Raw genomic sequence first — 18,176 nt, 5'->3', positions numbered from 1 at the left:
CATGTACTGTATTGAGCTCCATGTTAAATCTTTTAAATATTTTGTTGGACAGAGGGGAGCACAGAAGCTGCATGAGTGGTAGTTCCTTCTTTGCTTGAAAAATGAACTATTTGCTTTCAGTACTTGTGCTGTTCTAACAGAAAGTGATTTAGGCCCTGGCAAATCAGGAAGAATTCATCAAATTAGTGGCAGCTTAAACTGTCGAGTGCTAGAAAAGCCCTGACTGCTTCAGGCCACTGCCCAACATTTGTCGGGGGTACTAACAAAGGATTGAAAATTTATAGCTATCCTCCTTCTTTTTTATAAGACATTCTTCTAGATATCCCACTGAAGAGTAAGGATGCTGGGAAGCAAAACAAAGCCAGGAAGACATACTGATTAGCAACAGAACAGTGGCAGGGACAGGAGTAAAGTTAGGAAACAAAAGCAGTAAGAGATGGATACCAGAGAAAAAATAACCATCTAACTTGGCAGCCACTGGATTCCACCCAAGGAGTCTTGCCCAGAGTTCTACATGAAAGTGTGTCTGGGAAATAAGCCCATGGATACCTAGATACAAAGTCCTTTTCTGCAGTGCTTCTTCCTGGGTGGGACACAGACATCTACATCACAAACAGGCTGACCAAGCTACATACAATAGGAACTTCCCCGCACAGATCATAGCACTGAAAACAGCCCACATGTGACTTCACAAATGTAATTAGGCATGGCATTGGGGAATGAGAAGATATTTCTGTGTCTGATTTCATTGCAGTCTTTGGCTTCTCTCCGGAGGCTACCAGCAAGGTTACCAACAACTGCCAAGCATAGTGATGGAGTCATTATGGAAACACCTGTCCACAGGACCACAGCAATACAGCTCACCCTTAAAGGCAGCCAAACAACAGATGGTAGCAACTTTTGATGGCTACCAACATGGAGTGGATTTGAACTAGTGAGCTAGAAGTAAAATTATTCCCTTGAGCATTTTTTTTCCCTGGCTAACATTATATATTATTTATTACCTTATACTGAGTACTGGGGAAGGACCTGATTAAAAAACCAACAACAACCTTCTCCTTGTTGTGTAAGACAAAATAGAACTGACAAACTTGTATGCCCACTGTTTACACTTTATAGTAAGAGGGCAATTTCACACTGTCTACTACTGGTGCTTCAATATTTCCATACCCACTTTTGTTTGTTTGTTTATTTGTTTTAACTCAGTTCATGTCAGAATTAAAATGAAAAGTCTCATAAAAAATGTCATCTCTTCTTCATTATAAGGCGTTTGTGTCAGCCCTCTGTCTTCATTTTTGTTTTGTTATAAAATTGATCTGTTTACAAAATCAGGTCAGCTCTGTGGCTGGCCTAGATAAAGCAGCAGGGATCCACCCCTCACCCAGTCTCTGCTGTCCATCAGACAACCTGTGACTGTGCCTAGATGACTACTCCACACACAGTTGTAGATCTGGCCCTAATAACCTAACTCCTTCCACCAGAACCCCTCAAGGCACGGGATTTCTCCACACCTAAAATCATCCAGTCTGCTCTCTTTCAAACATCTTCCACCGTCTGCAAAGAGTAAGTGAATCAGAGGTGAAGCAGAAAGCTCAAATTTAAAAGCATCCAAGCAGATTGCTGAGAGCATACGTGGTATGGCAGTCATGCTGCAGCCATGTGTGGGTGGCCGGCTGCTTGCCTGGCTGCCTGCCTGCCGCTCTTCCCACTTGGGCCATGCACCTCCAGGATGCTGCCCTGCCATAACCAGCCTCAGTGGCACAGACTTCAGGAGACAGGCCCAGACCTCTTGAGTTGGGAGAGCTTTTGGATCTGTGGTTATTTAGGTTTCTATTTATGAGCCTGTTGTGTAATAAAAAAGTGTGCCGGGGGAAAGAGAGTGGTTTTTCTGTGTCTGAGACATTATTACTTGGAGAGAAATTAAATTATAAGCCCTTATCGCCACTTAGGAGTGGAAAGCGCTGGAGGCTAGAAACCCCCCTGGGTGAAATCTTAACTCTGTGGAAAGCAAGGACAAAATTACCATTGACACTAATGAAGCCAAGATCTCACCCTATATATTTGTGCGTGTGCATGTGTGTGGTTTACATTTTCACAGAGAACTGGGATTACTTGTTAACTGATGTGGAGAGACTGCAGCAAAGACTGCTCACAGTATCATCAAAGCTTATGGAAATGTTCATAAGATTCTCACTTCCTTTGAAACTGCCTGTACAAGCCAAATAAGAATCTCCTAAACCCAATATGTGTTTTGGTTTAGATACAATTCATTTGTAAAATAGCATGCTTGAGTGATCACATGCTCTTTGTTGTTTTCTGAGACTAGTATGCATTTGGGAACATGAAAGTAGGAGTTCATTATTCTGTGTTTTATTAAATCACATTAGTTACTGAGCTTTAAGTGGCCTTCGAAGTTGGAAATAAATCTCACAACTTAGTCTAGTAAATTTCAACTGTAGATATTGTACAAAAGCAATGTGACTGACTGTGAATGCATTATTTTTAATACAGAATTCATTATTTTGTATCTGTAATTTCTGGCTTTCCCAGAAGCAAGATGTATGCAGTTTTTTGTTACTCTTCAAGCAAAAAATAAGAATGTAATTTTTGTACTATAATAATTCCTAACTCATCCATTTGCTTATTCTGATATCTCCATGGAACTACATCTGTGAATTTTATAAAATTCAGCTGCCTAGTTTTTTTCACTTAGACACTTTCTGGCAAAGGCTGATCATCCAGTGATGCTAATGACTACAGATTCTTGGAAATGTAACAAGTAACTCCACTAGAAATCTACTGTAGAATATTGTTATTCTTAATATCTGTGAAGTTTCACATTAAGTTAAATCTGGGTATGAAACAATTAAACCAATAGCTTTTTAAAAAATCTAAGCTCTGAATTTAGACCTGCACATTTCTCTTTGTCGTTATACCTGAACAGACAAAATACTGCTTTAGAACAAACATCCCCTGAAATAACTTTTTCTTGTCCTGACTAGAAGCCTCTTCTGCTTTGCCCAAAGATTTCTCCTAGTTGAGTGCCATCCTTGCATTGACTTTTCTCAGTTTTTCTCACAGAGTCACACTTCTGCTCCCACACAACTCCTTGGTGACCTCCTTCTGACTGAATGAAAATGAATCCCTTTTTCTAGGTTTACCTCCTCAGCCCTTTTCTTGTTTCTCAAGAAGCAATACCACTCAGTTATCTTTCAGTCTTCACAGTGCACTATATCTGAGGACAGGATTCATTTCAGCTAATTCCAGCTGTTCTGGTGCAGGTTTCTAATCTACACTGTTTGTAAAAGCCACCAGAGAGCCTCCAGATAGGGAAGCATCAGCAGAGGATAATTGATCTCAGCATTACAGCTACTGGATCCTGAACTGCCCAGGTTGCTGAGGTTTACGTGCCTGTACCTTTTCCTCATGGCAAACTCCATAAAAAGGCTGAGACAATTATGAAGTTCAAAAGTCAAGGTTGTAGTTGAATACGAATGAGGGTGATGGACTTTTAGATGGTGAAAGCTGTTATGTGACAAGAAAACACAGAACAGAAATAGAAATAATTTAGTCGCTGCCTCTTCTCTCTGCCCCTGTCCTTGTTTCCATGGAGGTCTTCGACCAAACCAAGGAGTAGTGGGAAACACTAGCCAATCCTGCTGCTACTGCATCACTCTTCCTGCTGGCTCTCATCGTTATGGCACACATCCTTCCTGATCCTCTCAGCAGTTTCTCAAGCTCTCCTAGAACCAGAAGCCCTTAGTACCATGATGAGAATTTCTCCCTGCTTCTTCTGCCTCCCCTACTCATCGGTTTCTGGCACCTGTTTCCCTGAGAAGTCTCTTGATAAGGTACAACTTCTTTGAAGAGTTCCTACTCATCCGCTCTCCTTAGAGGAAAACCACACCACTGGGATTTATTTTTTTTAAGCACAAATATTTTCCATCATAATAGGATATGCTAAGACATGAATAACAGAATGGTTCTCCTTCTCCATTGTTCACAGAGAAAGTCTATTTCACTGTGCACCTAAATTTTAGATTAATATTAACCCAATAGTCAAAGATACCAGCATATGCAGTATATAAAATATCTTACTCATAAGATGACAGGCGAGATAACAGCTTTAGCTGTATCTGCTTTTCATAGATACAAGTGCTGGTACAATGTACGGAACACTGGAAAAAATAGGGTTTCTGGTTTGTAGGAGAGTTTTTGAGGATAAACTATTTTACAATATCTGGGTCCAGATACTTTAAAAACTATTTGAAAGCATAGATTATTTAAGAACACCTTTAATTTATCAACAGTATTGTCACCTTCCATTTTTTGGCCATGAAAACCATTGACCACATGATAGAAATACTTGGAGAGGCAACAGAAAAACTGGATAGCACATTCTGTCCTTGGTTTGTAACATGTCTTGCATCTATGTGTTTTTTTGAAGTCTTTGATCCTCTAGATCTCACTTTTGAATGCTGGAAGTCCAGCAAGCAAGAAAGCGGAAACCTAATGCCTTTGCATAGATCCAATCCAATCCTGTGCCATCTCAGAGATTTTAAAGGCCTCTTAAATATTGTTTTGTGGATTTGTTGAGTTATGAGTGTCACAGCACAGAACTTGATAAGCTTTAGCACTAATCCAAATCTTGCCTAGAAATAGCATGGATAGCATGCTCCTACATGCACCCCTATCCCAAATCATGACAGGATGGGCACATGAGTATGTGTCCTTGTGGGACAGATTTAGGGCAAATCCCTCTGGAGATGTGCCAGGTGAGGGAGCCCAGGAGGGTACCCACAACTTACAATATCCCTTTGCACCATATGGAAAGGGGTGTAAGAGAGAAGGATCTCACAGTCCAACCTGCTATTATGAATAACCAGTTCACCTCCAGTTTTTTGGCAGCATATGGTTGGGACCAGTTCTTTTAGCTGGGCTTCAGAAGAGACAATCATCCAATTGCCTGTTCCTGTTTTAATGCATTATCCACTAATTGTAAACTGCCTCTTGAAGAAAGCAGTGGTAGTGCTATTTGTATTTCACTGCCTTTAATTTCTCATGAAGCAAGAGAGAAGAGTAATGAACACCACAACTGGTGTGTGATTTCACAGACTTGGATGAAAAAAAATTGTGATGTTAATCCAGTTCCTTTCTGTGCAATGTCCTTTTTGCTTAGTTCAGAATTTACAAATCAAAAATCAAAATGCAGCTGTAATTATAGAAAAATGGTATCAGGTTGTAGTTAAACTGCCAGTGTTTACAATTGCTAACACTGAGCTATCCAGCAATAGTTTGTAACTGGCATGAAGCAACAAATTCCTTTTACATTAGTCCAAACTGTTTTTAAACTAAGCAGAAACCCATTCATATTTTTGCTCTTGCTTTAAAGAGACCATGTTTTTTAAATAATTCATTTTACAACCAGTAGGTTTCTGTAGCCAGATACAGCATTTCTATCCATTTCACCAGGCTCGGTGCCAATGCTTCTATAAGGGCACCCTCCAAAGGGGCACTTTGAATACAGACTTTAGCCCCTTTGGGAATTGTCTGTAAAGGATGGGTAGATGGAATCCATCTTCCTTAAAAGCCCGTCAGCAGAACTGTCCTCTGTGGATGTCATTCAGTGTCAGGGTGTCTATTTCTGATTGATATAATCAATTTGTGATAGTTTAACTCACTACCATGTTATATCTTAAAACTAGGGCAGGAACAAAAAAATTAGAGTAGCTATTTCTTACATGCCAAAATCCAAAGAAATACGATCTGCTTAAGATCTGCCTTCTTTTTGCTTTCTTCTTTTTTTTTCTTTTTTTTTTTTTTTTTCTTTTTACCTCATACAATGACAGTATACCCATGGCAATTTATGGGGCCTTTTTTTCTTAACTGCCACTAACCTCCTCATTGTTTTTTCCTATACACAGGTTTGTTTCTATTGATACAGATCTTTTGCATCCTTAAACTTAATGTCAGTTTATTTGCTCTTTGGAGAAGCAACAGGCAATGACACAAATGGCAGCTGTCTGGCTGAATTAACATAACAGTAAGCACCTCAAGCCCCTTTAAGAACACAAAAAGTACAGAACAGATAGAGGCAATATCAGCTTTCAAATCTCTCAATTCAGGGCCAACTCCCTGCTTATCGTGCTGAGTCAGCCTGATGTGTACTGTGTTTCAAAATATATATTTATTTTTGCAGGAGCATAAGGCTTTGGAAGTAGATATTATATAGAACCTTACTAAAGACACCAGTCTCCAGATAAAACTGTAATAAATAGTGCTAGGGAGAAAAGTAGCTACTGCAAAGCCTAATCAAGTATTTTGATTAATTTATACTTGCTGCATTTTGGCTGCTGTTTATAATTAATTTTATTATCTGATGTCTGTCAGAGCTCATTTTTCCACTACTTCTTTGTTTACTTAATTGGACAGTTTATAATAATCACTTTGGAAAAACAAGTTTTCTTCTTTGCTTTTATAACTGATCACATGAGGAGTGGCTGAGGGAACTGGAGTGGTTTAGTCTGGAGAAAAGAAGTCTCAGGGGAGATCTTATTGCTCTCTACAACTACCTGAAAGGAGGTTGTATCGATGGGGGGTCAGTCTCTTCTCCAAAGTAACAAGCAATGGCACAAGACGAAACAGCCTTAAATTGTGCCAGGGGATATTAGGATATTCAGAAATATTTCTTCACTGACAGGATTGTCAATACTGGAGCAGGCTGCCCAGGGAAGTAGTTGAGTCACCATCCCCAGAGGTATTTAAAAGATGTAGTTATGGTGCTTAAGGACATGTTTTAGTGGTGGACTTGGGAGTGTGCTAGCTTAACAATTGGACTTGATCATCTTAAGGCCTTTTTAAAACAAAATGATTCTTTGATTGTATATTCAATAAGCCTTTTTGCCCTTTCAGCTTCAATACTCTTCATAAAACTGGAAGGATTAACCCCAGGTAACAAATTAGCTTTCAAACAACAATGGCAGGGTGCTGAGCCTTGTTTCTCACTCATGGTCAAACACAGAGCTTCCTTCACCTTCCTCCACCTTTTCCTGCAATATGCAACCTATTCCTCTCTCACACCAATTTGCCATTTGAGTTCATAATAGTGAATTATTGCATCTATGGAGAAGTCCATGGCAGAAGAGTGTTTTGTGGACACAAGCAGTCAGCCCTGCCATGAAATTACTGCAGAATCACAGCCAATACCAAAAAAATCACAATGATTTTGCAGCAGGAAGGAGCCACAATCTTATCCAATACTTTACTGTAGACTTTGAAAAATGAGACTTACATTTCTGCTTTTGACTTGGTTGTTTATTTGACTTGGTTGGTTATTTCCTTTCTCCTAGTTGAACAAGAGTAATTCAGTGAGAAGGGGCCACATAGCCAAAACTATTCTATACTGCAGAGTAGGAAAGTATTAGTGAAATGTGTCAACGGCACAAAGTGAGGCACTACTGTCTATAAAACAGGAAGCCTGGGAATATCACAGTGACTTGTATGACCTTGAAAACTAGATTAATAGGTATGAGATGAGATTTAATGGTACAAATCTCAAAGTCATTAATCAAACAGATATTCCTGCCCTCAGTTATGAACATGTTTGGAGTGACACGGAAAGAGAAGGAATTGACAATATCCTCCTTAGTAAGAAAATAACACAGCCATGAGTGCAATATAACTGTAAAGAAGTAAATGTGATCCTACATCCCACCAGCTAGAATGTTTCCTGTAGGGAAAGAAGAATATTGTTTCTGTTGAACATGACATTGATGAGCCCTTAGCAGTAATGCTGTCACAACTCTGGTTCCTCCTGAACCAGTAAGATGAATTTAAACTGATACTGTACAGAGGACAAGCAGCACGCTGATAGGGAGAGTGGAGAGCTCATGGTAGAAGGGAAAATGGCAGGAACTGGTTCAGTTCAACCTAGGAAAAGAAAATCTAAGAGGGAATTAAGTTATTCACTATCAATGTTAGAGCAGATAAAGGGAAGAGAGAAAAGAAGTAAGCATAGTTTTAAATAACTGGAAAATTCACTAGCTGAACAAAAAGATTTCACCCAGATAAGCAAAATTTTCAAGTACAATGTCACAGTGAATTTCTAACCATAGAGTGACAGAATCTTAGAATAGTTTGGGTTGGAAGGGATCTTTAAAGGTCATCTAGTCTAACACCCCTGCACCAACCAGAGACAACTTCAACTAGATGGAGTTGCTCAGAGCCTCATCCGACCTGACCTTGAATGTTTCTAGGGATGGGGCATCTACCACCTCTCTGGGCAACCTGTTCGAGTGCTTCACCACCTTATTGTAAAAAATGTGTTCCTTATATCAAGTCTAAATCTACCCTCTTTAAGTTTAAAACATTACCCTTTATCCTAACCATCAAAGGAGTAATGCTTCAGGAATTGCAATAGGAATAAAAATAAATAAATACATATATACATACATAAAAACAAACAAACAAAAAAACACCCACCAGATTGGTTTTATGGTAAACAGCAATCATTAGAAGGGAAGAACTGTACTTCACAGTGCAGACAGATCCAATGACCCTGCACATTTTTTCTAGAACTCTAGGCAGTGTTGAGAATTCTTTATTAACAACATTTTGGGAAATGGGCAAGCAGAAGTAGAAATTGGAGGCAGAGGATACAGAAAGGAAAGACTAGATGGAGAAGCAGAGAAGCAGGGATGGACTGCTGTATTATATGTATAAGGAAGACCACAAATGCAGTATTTAATCTGACCTCCATAAATTTACCTGTTGAATGTTAAAATTCATAATTGATGAAATCCTAGCCAAATGAGAGCTGAAGGGATTGACTTGAGATTTAGAGTTGAAATAATTACTCATAAAAGGAGTAGAAGAGGATTAAAATTAAACAAGCATTCATTGAATAAATTTGCCTGTGGGAAAAAAACCACAATTTGATATGATTGATATGTGTCCTGCAATTTACAAAGAAAGAAAGAAAAATAGTCAGAAAGATGTCTGTCATCCAAGCATGAAGCTGTATATCAGGGAAGACAGTTTGCACATCAGATGAGGTACTTTGGGAAAAATGGGGAGATTTTGCTTCTGTGAGCAGCAAAATTCCAAGTTTGCCATTGCGTCTCTGCAATGGTTGCAAAACAGCTTTACATAAGCAGCTTTTATAATGCTCCATGAAGATCAATAGTTTTAAATTGGCTTATTTGTTTTGTTTTGTTCCCATGTTACAAAAGTACTTGATCACAGACAGGAAAGTTGCTTTGTTGTGTCAGGTCCTATCCAAAAATACCAGGAACGATAGACTTTACCCTGCAGAATACAGAAGACAGATAAAGGTCAAAGGGGAGAAGGTTATTAAAAAGTTCTCCGTAATGAATATTGGCAACTGTGACACCTAACTCCATATTTATAGCCATTTCCTATCTTGACATCCAGAAATGGGAAGGCTAGCAAGTGAAATAGGAGCTTTTGCACAATAAAGCAATCTTGAATATCAGGCAGGTTTTCAAAACAGCTGTGCTAGGTTTACCAGATTGCATTATGGAAATGTTTGATACCAAAAAATCATGCATTGATGTGTAAATAAGGAAAAAATGGGGGTGGTAGGCTGGGAAAGAGAATTCCCTCTGGTATTCTTCCTGCCAGAAAACAAAATCAGACAGCTTCCACCCACTAATCTCTCCTTATCTCCCCTTCAGTTTCCAATGGCTTGTTCTGCAAAATTTCCCCAACTCCAAGCAGCCATAAAACCTATTGAGGATTTAAAATTGCTGTTAGTTCAGCAAATTTTGACCCTTTGTCAATAATATCAGGTTGTGTGAACCAAAACTGTTTTAGCTAATCTTTAAGCAGACATTTCTAACCATAGATTTTTTAACTGTCATGCAAAAAAACTCCCAGTGTCGCCATATGGTCTGAAGCAATATCTAGACTTACACTTTCTAGGCCAGTGAGAAAAAATATAATAACGAGAAGCAAAGGAGTCTCTAGGCAAGGTGGCTTCTCCAAAACTGCCAGATTATTTGTTTCCTTTGCACATCAAAATGCCCCCAGGTCTGATCTTCATGTGTGTTTAGTTTATGATGGTGTCCAAGAACCATGGGTCAGGATCAGCTCACCATATACATACATCTTAGTCATAAAAACAGATGCTTTTTGATGCATTCAGGAGTGATTTTGATATCTCCAGGTAAGTGCTGTAATTTTGAGAAGAACACTGGACAAACTTTATCTTACAGCTAAACAGCAATCCTTTGACGAGGCAGATTAAAACCCACTGACTCTTTAAAACAGTTAAAACTCAGACTTTATGCATGAAACACTATTCTGTGGGCAAAATTCTTCTGCAGACATGTTTTTTATTCACCTACTTATTGTTTCCAGAAGAAAGGAGAAGCATATACCAAGAAAAGCAAACCCTTCAGAACCTGAAGGGAAGAACCAATAGCTCTGGCTCAGTTTCATCAGACCTCAAAACGTGTAATGCTGTTTGTCATGCATGGAGTTGCCGAAAGCACACAACAGGCAAAACCCATATATGTAGGACTGGCAAAGGTGACTTACAGTACCTGAAACCACAGTGTAGGTAGCAAGCTGAAGGCATTGCACGCACTTACAAATGTGATTTAAATAGTGCTAACGTGAAGCTATTGTCACAAGTTCACAGGATAAGGTCATAGGAATAACACATGCATTAACATTTTGTATTGGAAGCAGTAGCTCCACTGAGATACAAGCATCACAAGCTGGCAAGAATACATCAAAATCACTCCTAGAGAGGTGCTGACAAGTGTTTTTTCTATGTGTAAATGCCATGTTCCATTGGTAAAACAAAAATTGAAGGGGGATCAGATCCTAGATTATGCAGTTAGTCTCTAGATAATCTCAACACAACCTCAATGTGATTCCTATAGAATTAACAGGAATGCAAGAGAGAAAAAACCCTCCAGAGGGCAATTCAGAACAGGTTTATTCCCACTGACTGGAAAAGGGGAAAGATAACTCCCGCTTTCAAGAAACGGAAAAAAGGAAGACTTGGGGAACTATAGACCAGTCAGTTTCACCTCTGTGCCTGGAATGGTCATGGAGCAGATCCTCCTGAAGCCTCTACTAAGGCACGTGGAAAACAAAGAGGTGATTGGTGGCAGCCAACACAGCTTCACCAAGGGAAAATCCTGCTTGACTAACTTGGTGGCCTCCTGAAATGGGGTCGCAGGATCAGTGGACAAAGGGAGAGCAACTGACGTCATCTACCTGGACCTGGGCAAAGCTTTTGACACTGTTCTGCATGACATCCTGGTATCAAAACTGGAACAGTACCAGTTAGATTGATGGACCACTCACTGGGTAAGGAACTGGATGGATGGTCACACTCAAAGAGTGGTGATCAATGGCTTGATGCCCAGATGGAGACCTGTGAGGAGTGGTGCTCCCCAAGGGACGATACTCAGACTGGTGCTGTGTAACATCTTTGTCAGCAACATGGACAGTGGCATTGAGTGCAGCCTCAGCAAGTCTGCTGATGACACCAAAGTCTGTGATGAGGTCAACACACTGGAGGGACAGGATGCCATCCAGAGGGACCTTGACAGGCTTGAGAGTTGGGTTTGTGCAAACTGCATGAAGTTCAACAAAGCCTAGGTCAGGATAATCCCAAGTGCAGATACAGGCTGAGTGGAGAACGGGTGGAAAACAGTCTGGAGGAGAAGGGCTTGGAGGTGATGGTGGATGAGAAGCTCAACATGAGCCAGCAGTGTGCGTTTGCAGCCCAGAAAGTCAACCTTGTCCTGGGATGCATCAAAAGAAACATGGCCAGCAGGTCAAGGGAGGTGATTCGCCCTCTTTACTCATCTCTTGTAAGACCTGTAGCACTGCATCCAATTCTGGAAGCCCCAATATGAGAAGGACATGGACCTTATGTGAAAGTCCAGAGAAGGGCCATGAAGATGACCAGAGAGCTGGAGCACCTCTCCTATCAAGACAGGCTGAGAGAGTTGGAGTTGTTCAGCCTGGAAAAGAGAAGGCTCCAGGGAGACCTCATAGTGGCCTTCCAGTATCTGAAGAGGCCTACAGGAAAGCTGGGGAAGGACTTTTTACAAGGTGAGAGAACAAGGAGTAATGGTTTTAAACTGGTAGAGGGAGATTTAGGTCAGACATTAGGAAGAAATTATTTAGTGGGAGGCTGGTGAGGCACTGGAACAGGGAAGTTGTGGGAGCCCCACCCCCGGAAGTGTTCAAGGACAGGTTGAATGGGGATCTAAGCAACCTGATCTAGTGGGAGGTGTCCTTGCCAATGCAGGGGGAGTTGGAACTAGATGATCTTTTAAGGTGCCTTCTAACTCAAACCATTCTAGGATTCTATGAAGTTTAATTCAAGTGCATTGAGTAGGCCTCCATTTCTCTCCATGGGCTCCTTTCTCTCTCCAATGACCTAAGTGGAGCAGATTCCTAACCTAAATCCCTAAAGTCAAAGTAATATGTACCAGTCCTCTCCACCTCTTATCAACCCAAGTCTCTATTTCTACTGTTTAAAAAAATGTACTCTCCAAAACCAATTCCAAATGCCTCAAGCAGATGCAAACTTCAGTTCTTGAGATAAACTGTGCCCTCAGGCAAAGTACAAGTCTGGTGAATTCACACTGCTTTGGGACTATCTGTCCAAGGTGAAGTAGGAAGGATCCTGCATCAAAGCCCATTGACTGAAATCACCTTGAATAAGAGTTCATGTACTGCTTTGGCCTTCAACTGAAATACAATGGGACAAGAAATCTGTGCGATGTACCAGCTAGGCATTTGCCTGGGACCTTAAGAAAGTAGCAGGCATCTTTTCTGTATGTGCTGGCAGAAGTATTAATAGACTCTGAGCAGTTCTGCAGTGAGATTCATGGAGCTGGCTTAGAGAAAACTGCAACAGAGAAAAATAGATTGAAGGGGGACAGCAGGCTAAGTATAAAATAATTATTTGTGCACCTGTTCAAGAGCCATTTTCGTTTTTGTGCCCCAAGAGAAAGGTGCCAGTTGGAAAGCACAAGGGTTTGTGTAATTTAATGATGCTATTATGGTTCCAAGCTCAATGTAACTATCCATATGCTGCTCCTCCTGAAATATTTAACAATTAATAGAGATAAAAGGCCTTAACACACATCACATCATGACAGGATCATGGAGTCAGAAAGGATAAGCTCATACTTCTCCTTGTTCCACAGAAACCCTTTCTCTGTTTTATATATGCCCACTTTTCCTGCTGTGTAGACAAATGAGAGCATGAAAAATTAGTAACAAGTGGAGCAGGCTCTAGAAAAGCAGCTTCATCTTGGAGAACAGATAACTGTTCCAGAGGGTATGCTCCTAGCACAAGGGAAGAGATTTAAAGAACAGTAACTTGCAAAAAGAAATTAATAGTCATGCAAGTCTCCAAGGAAGAAGCTTCATATTGCTCTTTTCAGTGAGGTTCCCCTTTATGGAAAAAGCTTAAGAAACGATAACATTTTTTGTCAAGCACAATAGAAGACATCCACAACACAGATGAGATTTGACAGAGAAGAAAAAAGGTTCCCAGAAGTACATTAGGAAATGTAGGAAGGTATGATGAGGAAAGATGAGGTGAAAAAGGAAATTCAAACAAGGAGATTTTACAAGCTAAAGCAGTGCTGGTTTAAAATATTACATTTGTCCCAGAAGGAGAAAAAAATAAGATCACTGGTGATACATGGGCACAGAGTACAGAAGAGCTGCAGATCTGGGCTTGCAACTCATCTCAGAAGAAAAAAATATATACGTACAGAGAAACTGCTATGACTTGTGAAAGTGCAGATTGTTATTATCTATGTTACCCAAAAAGCCACAGCCCAATTCTGCTTCCCACCAAACAGGTGCATTAGTATGGAATACGAATAGTTTAACACAATGTAGAAACAAGAGGTGAAGCGTAAGGTGGAGTAGTCTGGAAAGGATCAGGAGTCAAAAAAGGTGATCAGGATGATGCCTGGAAAACGCCTTTGTTGTTCTACTTTTGAGCTAGGTTTTCTAAGAAAGGGAGGTTTAAGCAAGGTGTCTGTTAGTGTCTGAACATGTACACCTACCTGCCTGCTTGTCTGGCAGCTGCCCTCCCTGGCCAGGAACTTGCTACCTGTTGGCCAATTTCAACCAAACCAGAGAGCGGGAAAGTGATGTCAAAGATACAAACTTTCCACATATTAGATCAGTGAGGAGGTGGGTAAAGGCACAGCAAAATGTCCCAGAGGAGGTACAGGCTCGTTTGCAAGGGCGAGATGAGCCCTTATTATGCACCAGCGAAGTTCTGCGGGTCACAAACTCGGGCCTCCGCCGGTCACCTGGACACACCCAGGGCTCCTTGGAACCCTTCCCCGCGGGGAAGGCCGCACCGGAGGCAGACGAGAGGGTCCCGAGGCAGACGGCGGGGCTTGAGGCTTGCTGCCGGAGTTGGTGCCCGCACTCCCGAGACGGGGAGAGACCCGAGGCCTCGCCCCCTCCCACGCTCGCCGTGTCACCTAACCCCACGGGAGGCCACGGAGCTCTCCCGGCGGGGGCGGCCTCCCCACCGGCAGCCCGCCGGCTCCGCTGGGACCGGGGAGGCGGTACCGACAGCAGGCAGGGCCGCCCCCGCGGAAGGCACCCCGCCGCCCCGCACGGCCCGCAGGTGGCGCTGCCCGCAGCCGCGCTCCCACCAGCCGCCGCCGCGCCGGCCGGGCTAGCGCAGCCCCCCGGCGCCGGCCGCAGCCCCTGGGCCCGCCCGCGGCTGCCTCCGCGGGGCCGCGCCTCCCCCGCCCGCCCGCCGCGCTCCACGCCGCGCCGCCTCCCTCCTTTCCACGCACACACACTGGCAGGCACACGCGGTGCCACCGCGGCCGTCCGGTCGCCCCCCGCTCCCTCTGCGAAGCGGGCGGGAGTGGAGCCCCGGAACTGAGGGGTGCCGCTGCCCCGGCGGGTGCCGGTCAGCTCGGCGGCAGAGCGGAGCGGCAAGTGGGCGAGCTGAGTGAGGAATGGAGACGCCCGACAGCATCCTCGGGGCCGTGTGACAGCGAGCGGCGCTCACACAGCCGCAGGCACCCACCGGCTGGGAGCCGGAGCCGGTGCAGAGCCGGGCAGCGCCGCCCTGCCCCGTCCCGCGGGGAACCGGCATGGAGTGAGAGCAGAGTGCCGCCGCCAGGTAAGGTAAGGCTAGGAGGTTTACCTGGAGGGAGGCGGAGGAGCTACTGGCTCGCGGTTTGCGTTTCGGTGCCTTTGCCCTCACGGCTTGTTGCCGCCTCGTTTTTCCAGCACCCCCACTCCTCCCAGAATAGCCCTTCCTCTGTACTGGGAGGTATGGGTGCGTTACTTATGTAACCGGGGGGGCGAGCTGCCTCTGCCGCCTTCGGCTGGGAAAGCGGCGAGGTGGCGGCTGGGGAGCAGCAGCGGAGGGCTGGCACGGCGGGGACCCGGGCCAGCCCTGTGGGACCCTGTTTTCAGCTGCCATCGCGGGGGCCTCCCGCGCTGGAGCCCCGGCTCGGTGCCCTCGGGCAGAACGCTGCCGCCCCGACGGGGCCGGGTCTTTGCCGGCCTCCCCTCGCCTCGGGGCTCTACAGCAGGCACCCGAGGGCGGGGGCGACAAGGGATGGCCCGGCCGGCAGCCCCCTCCCCAGCTGCGCTTCAGCGGCAGCGCCGAAGCAGAGACGAACTTCAAAGCGGGGGTAAGTGGGTGGGGAGATACTGTTTTGGCTGCTCACGTCTCACTCCTCCTCTGGGAGGGCAGTGGGGGGTGGCCGTACTGCGGGGAGCTGGGATAGCACTGGGCTGCTGCAGGCACTGCTGGGGGCAGACGGGGCGAGGCTGAGGGGAGCTGGAGTAGCATTGAGGGCAGCCGGGACGAGGCTGAGAGGAGCCAGGGTAGAGCTGAGGGCAGCGGGGCCAAGCTGAAAGGAGCCGTAGGCAGGGTGAGGGGGCAGCACTGTCCCGGACCTGCTGGGGGGGCAGGGAGGAGAAAGCCTCTGCCGAGTAGTGGGTCAGAGGGAGCAGAGGGGAGGAGTGATGCTAACGAAAGGGTGCCCGTCTACTGTTGATCGGAGGGAGAGCGAGCTCGGTATCACCATGGCGACCTGAGGGAGGAAAAAGCTAAATAAATAAATAAATAGGAAATAACTCTCCCCTTCCCCTCCCTCGGCCCCCGCCCCTTCCCGGTATCCAAAAGTCCGATACCAAAGGTGAGGAGAAATATACGACAGGCAAAACTTTCATGTCCTGGTAAAGAGGCTCAGCGAAGCGCCGGTGGGCCATGATGGGGGCGGGGCAGCCCCACAGGGCGCAGCAAGCCGCGTATGAGGGGAGCCAAGTGCCCCCGAGTCGCTGTGCCCGGAGCCTCTCCTCCTGCCGCGGCTGGAGGGAGAAGCTGCTCCGAGGCGAGCTCCACATGGCTGCTTATCCATTGCTGTGCCCAGCCATGGCCCCCCGCTCCCCGCTCCCCGGCCGCCCCGCGCACCGCCAGCCCCCGCGCACTTTGCCGCCGGCTGCGGTCCCGGCCCGCTTCAGCACCGCGGACAGCGTCCGGGGCGGTGGCGTCAGCACCATGGTCAGCGCCGGGGCGGGGGCGGCGGCGGCGCGGGGCGGCGCGCAGGGAGCGCGGCTCCCCATGGCGGGCAGGGAGCCGGCCGGGGGCTTGGGATGGGGCCCACGCTCTGGGAGCACCGGTGGAGCCCCCAGCCAGTGTCCCCACGCCAGAAACGGCTGCCTTTCTCCGCTAGAACCAACGCCAAGCCGTGCCGCTCTCCAGCGGGTGGCAGGAGCCCGGGAAGGAATTACCTAGGACCACTAATCTTTCTTGAGCAGGAGCATGGACCAAACATGTTAACAAATGACATCTTTTAGACGAAATTCCTGGAGCTTTTTTCTTATGACTCTTTTACCGTGGTTCTCTGTAACTTGTTATGGCAACTGGCTCCCCAGCACGACCCTTCACATGCACAATATCCATAAAATCAGTCCTGCAGAAATTACAAAAAATACGTGTTCTCAACTCGTTTTCCTTAAAAAACTTCTTGAGGAATGGCACTTGGTGAAATTGCACTTTGAGAAATTGCACTTTTAACTCATGGAGCTAGCTCACTGCTGAGGTGCACAATTACACAGGTGGAATTTGTGCCAGACAGACACAATCAACTACTCAGAAAAACACCAAACCAAACAAAAAAAACAACTTCTGATCCAGAACAGTTCTCTCAGATAGTTGGTGACCTGTTTAAAGAAATATGCGAAGTGGGGGAAGAAAGAATTCAGGTTAGTAATAAGTCACCAAAAGCCAAGACATATTTATTCCACTGACAGGTTGTAAATTATTGGCTCAGTTTTCTCATATGTATCTCATGCTGGTAGTTACATATGCAATTATTGCTTCCGACCATGAAAAATATTCTAGAAAAGCAAATAGCATAATTAATAATATTCACTGGGGAAGACAGAGATGGATTAGTCACTTTTATGCTGTTCGCTATGTCAGGATGTTCTTTTTCCATTAAGTAAACAAGATTTATTTAATATTGCCTTGCTCCTGATAGGCAGTAAACTATAGATACATGTAGAATTATTGGTTTTCAATCCAAATCCCCACCCTCTCAAGGTTATGCTTTAACTATAATCAAGCTGTCAAATCACACCAGCTACTGGGTTCCTTCTTTGTCTGAGTTCCTTCTTTGTTATAAATTGTCTGTTTCAAATAAGTCCTAGCCTAGCAGAGACAACCACATAGGTGAGTCCTATTCATGCATGGGAGTTAGACAAGCTTTGCACTTTTGCAGACACCCTGAGCAAATTCTCTAATAATAGCGAGTTGAAGTAGACTTTTTAACTGTAAATCCACATTTTGCCCTAACTACAAATGGAAACCTGAATTTCTTAATCACATGCCTCACATTTTCAAACCTATCTCATAGGGAGTATGGAAATAAAGGACTGAAATGTAAGTATAGTCTTGGGAACTCATTTCTTTCCAGTAGGGAAATGAGGAAAAGTAGTAGATGCAGCTCTTCAGGGCAGTGAACAGATCATTTATAATATTGCAAGCTATTGATTTTGTTATATAAGGCAATAATCCTGCAGTGTCAGAATAATTTTATCAGACAATTACAAAATTATTTTGGCCTTAAGCAACATAAGAAAAAAGAAGAAGTATATAGGAACATCAACAGAAA

At 44.4% G+C, this 18,176-nt stretch overlaps 1 protein-coding gene across 3 annotated transcripts in view; it reads left to right on the top strand.

The window, feature by feature from the left end:
• The first annotated feature begins 15,103 nt into the window (after positions 1-15,103).
• The window catches only part of KCNJ6 (potassium inwardly rectifying channel subfamily J member 6), a 172,925-nt gene continuing 169,852 nt past the window's right edge, over positions 15,104-18,176 (top strand). Inside the window, exon 1 of one of the 3 annotated variants that reach the window (XM_051644169.1) lies at positions 15,104-15,166. The gene's annotated coding sequence lies outside the window, so the exon portion shown is untranslated. Of the gene's footprint in view, positions 15,172-15,673; positions 15,687-18,176 lie in introns of those variants that run through there. The other 2 variants (XM_051644170.1, XM_051644171.1) reach the window with 2 other exon arrangements.

Source organism: Apus apus, chromosome 1 (assembly GCF_020740795.1).
Source record: "Apus apus isolate bApuApu2 chromosome 1, bApuApu2.pri.cur, whole genome shotgun sequence".
Classification (NCBI taxonomy): domain Eukaryota; kingdom Metazoa; phylum Chordata; class Aves; order Apodiformes; family Apodidae; genus Apus; species Apus apus.
The sequence above is the reverse complement of the archived record's forward strand: the minus strand, read 5'-3'. Positions and strand labels throughout refer to the sequence as shown.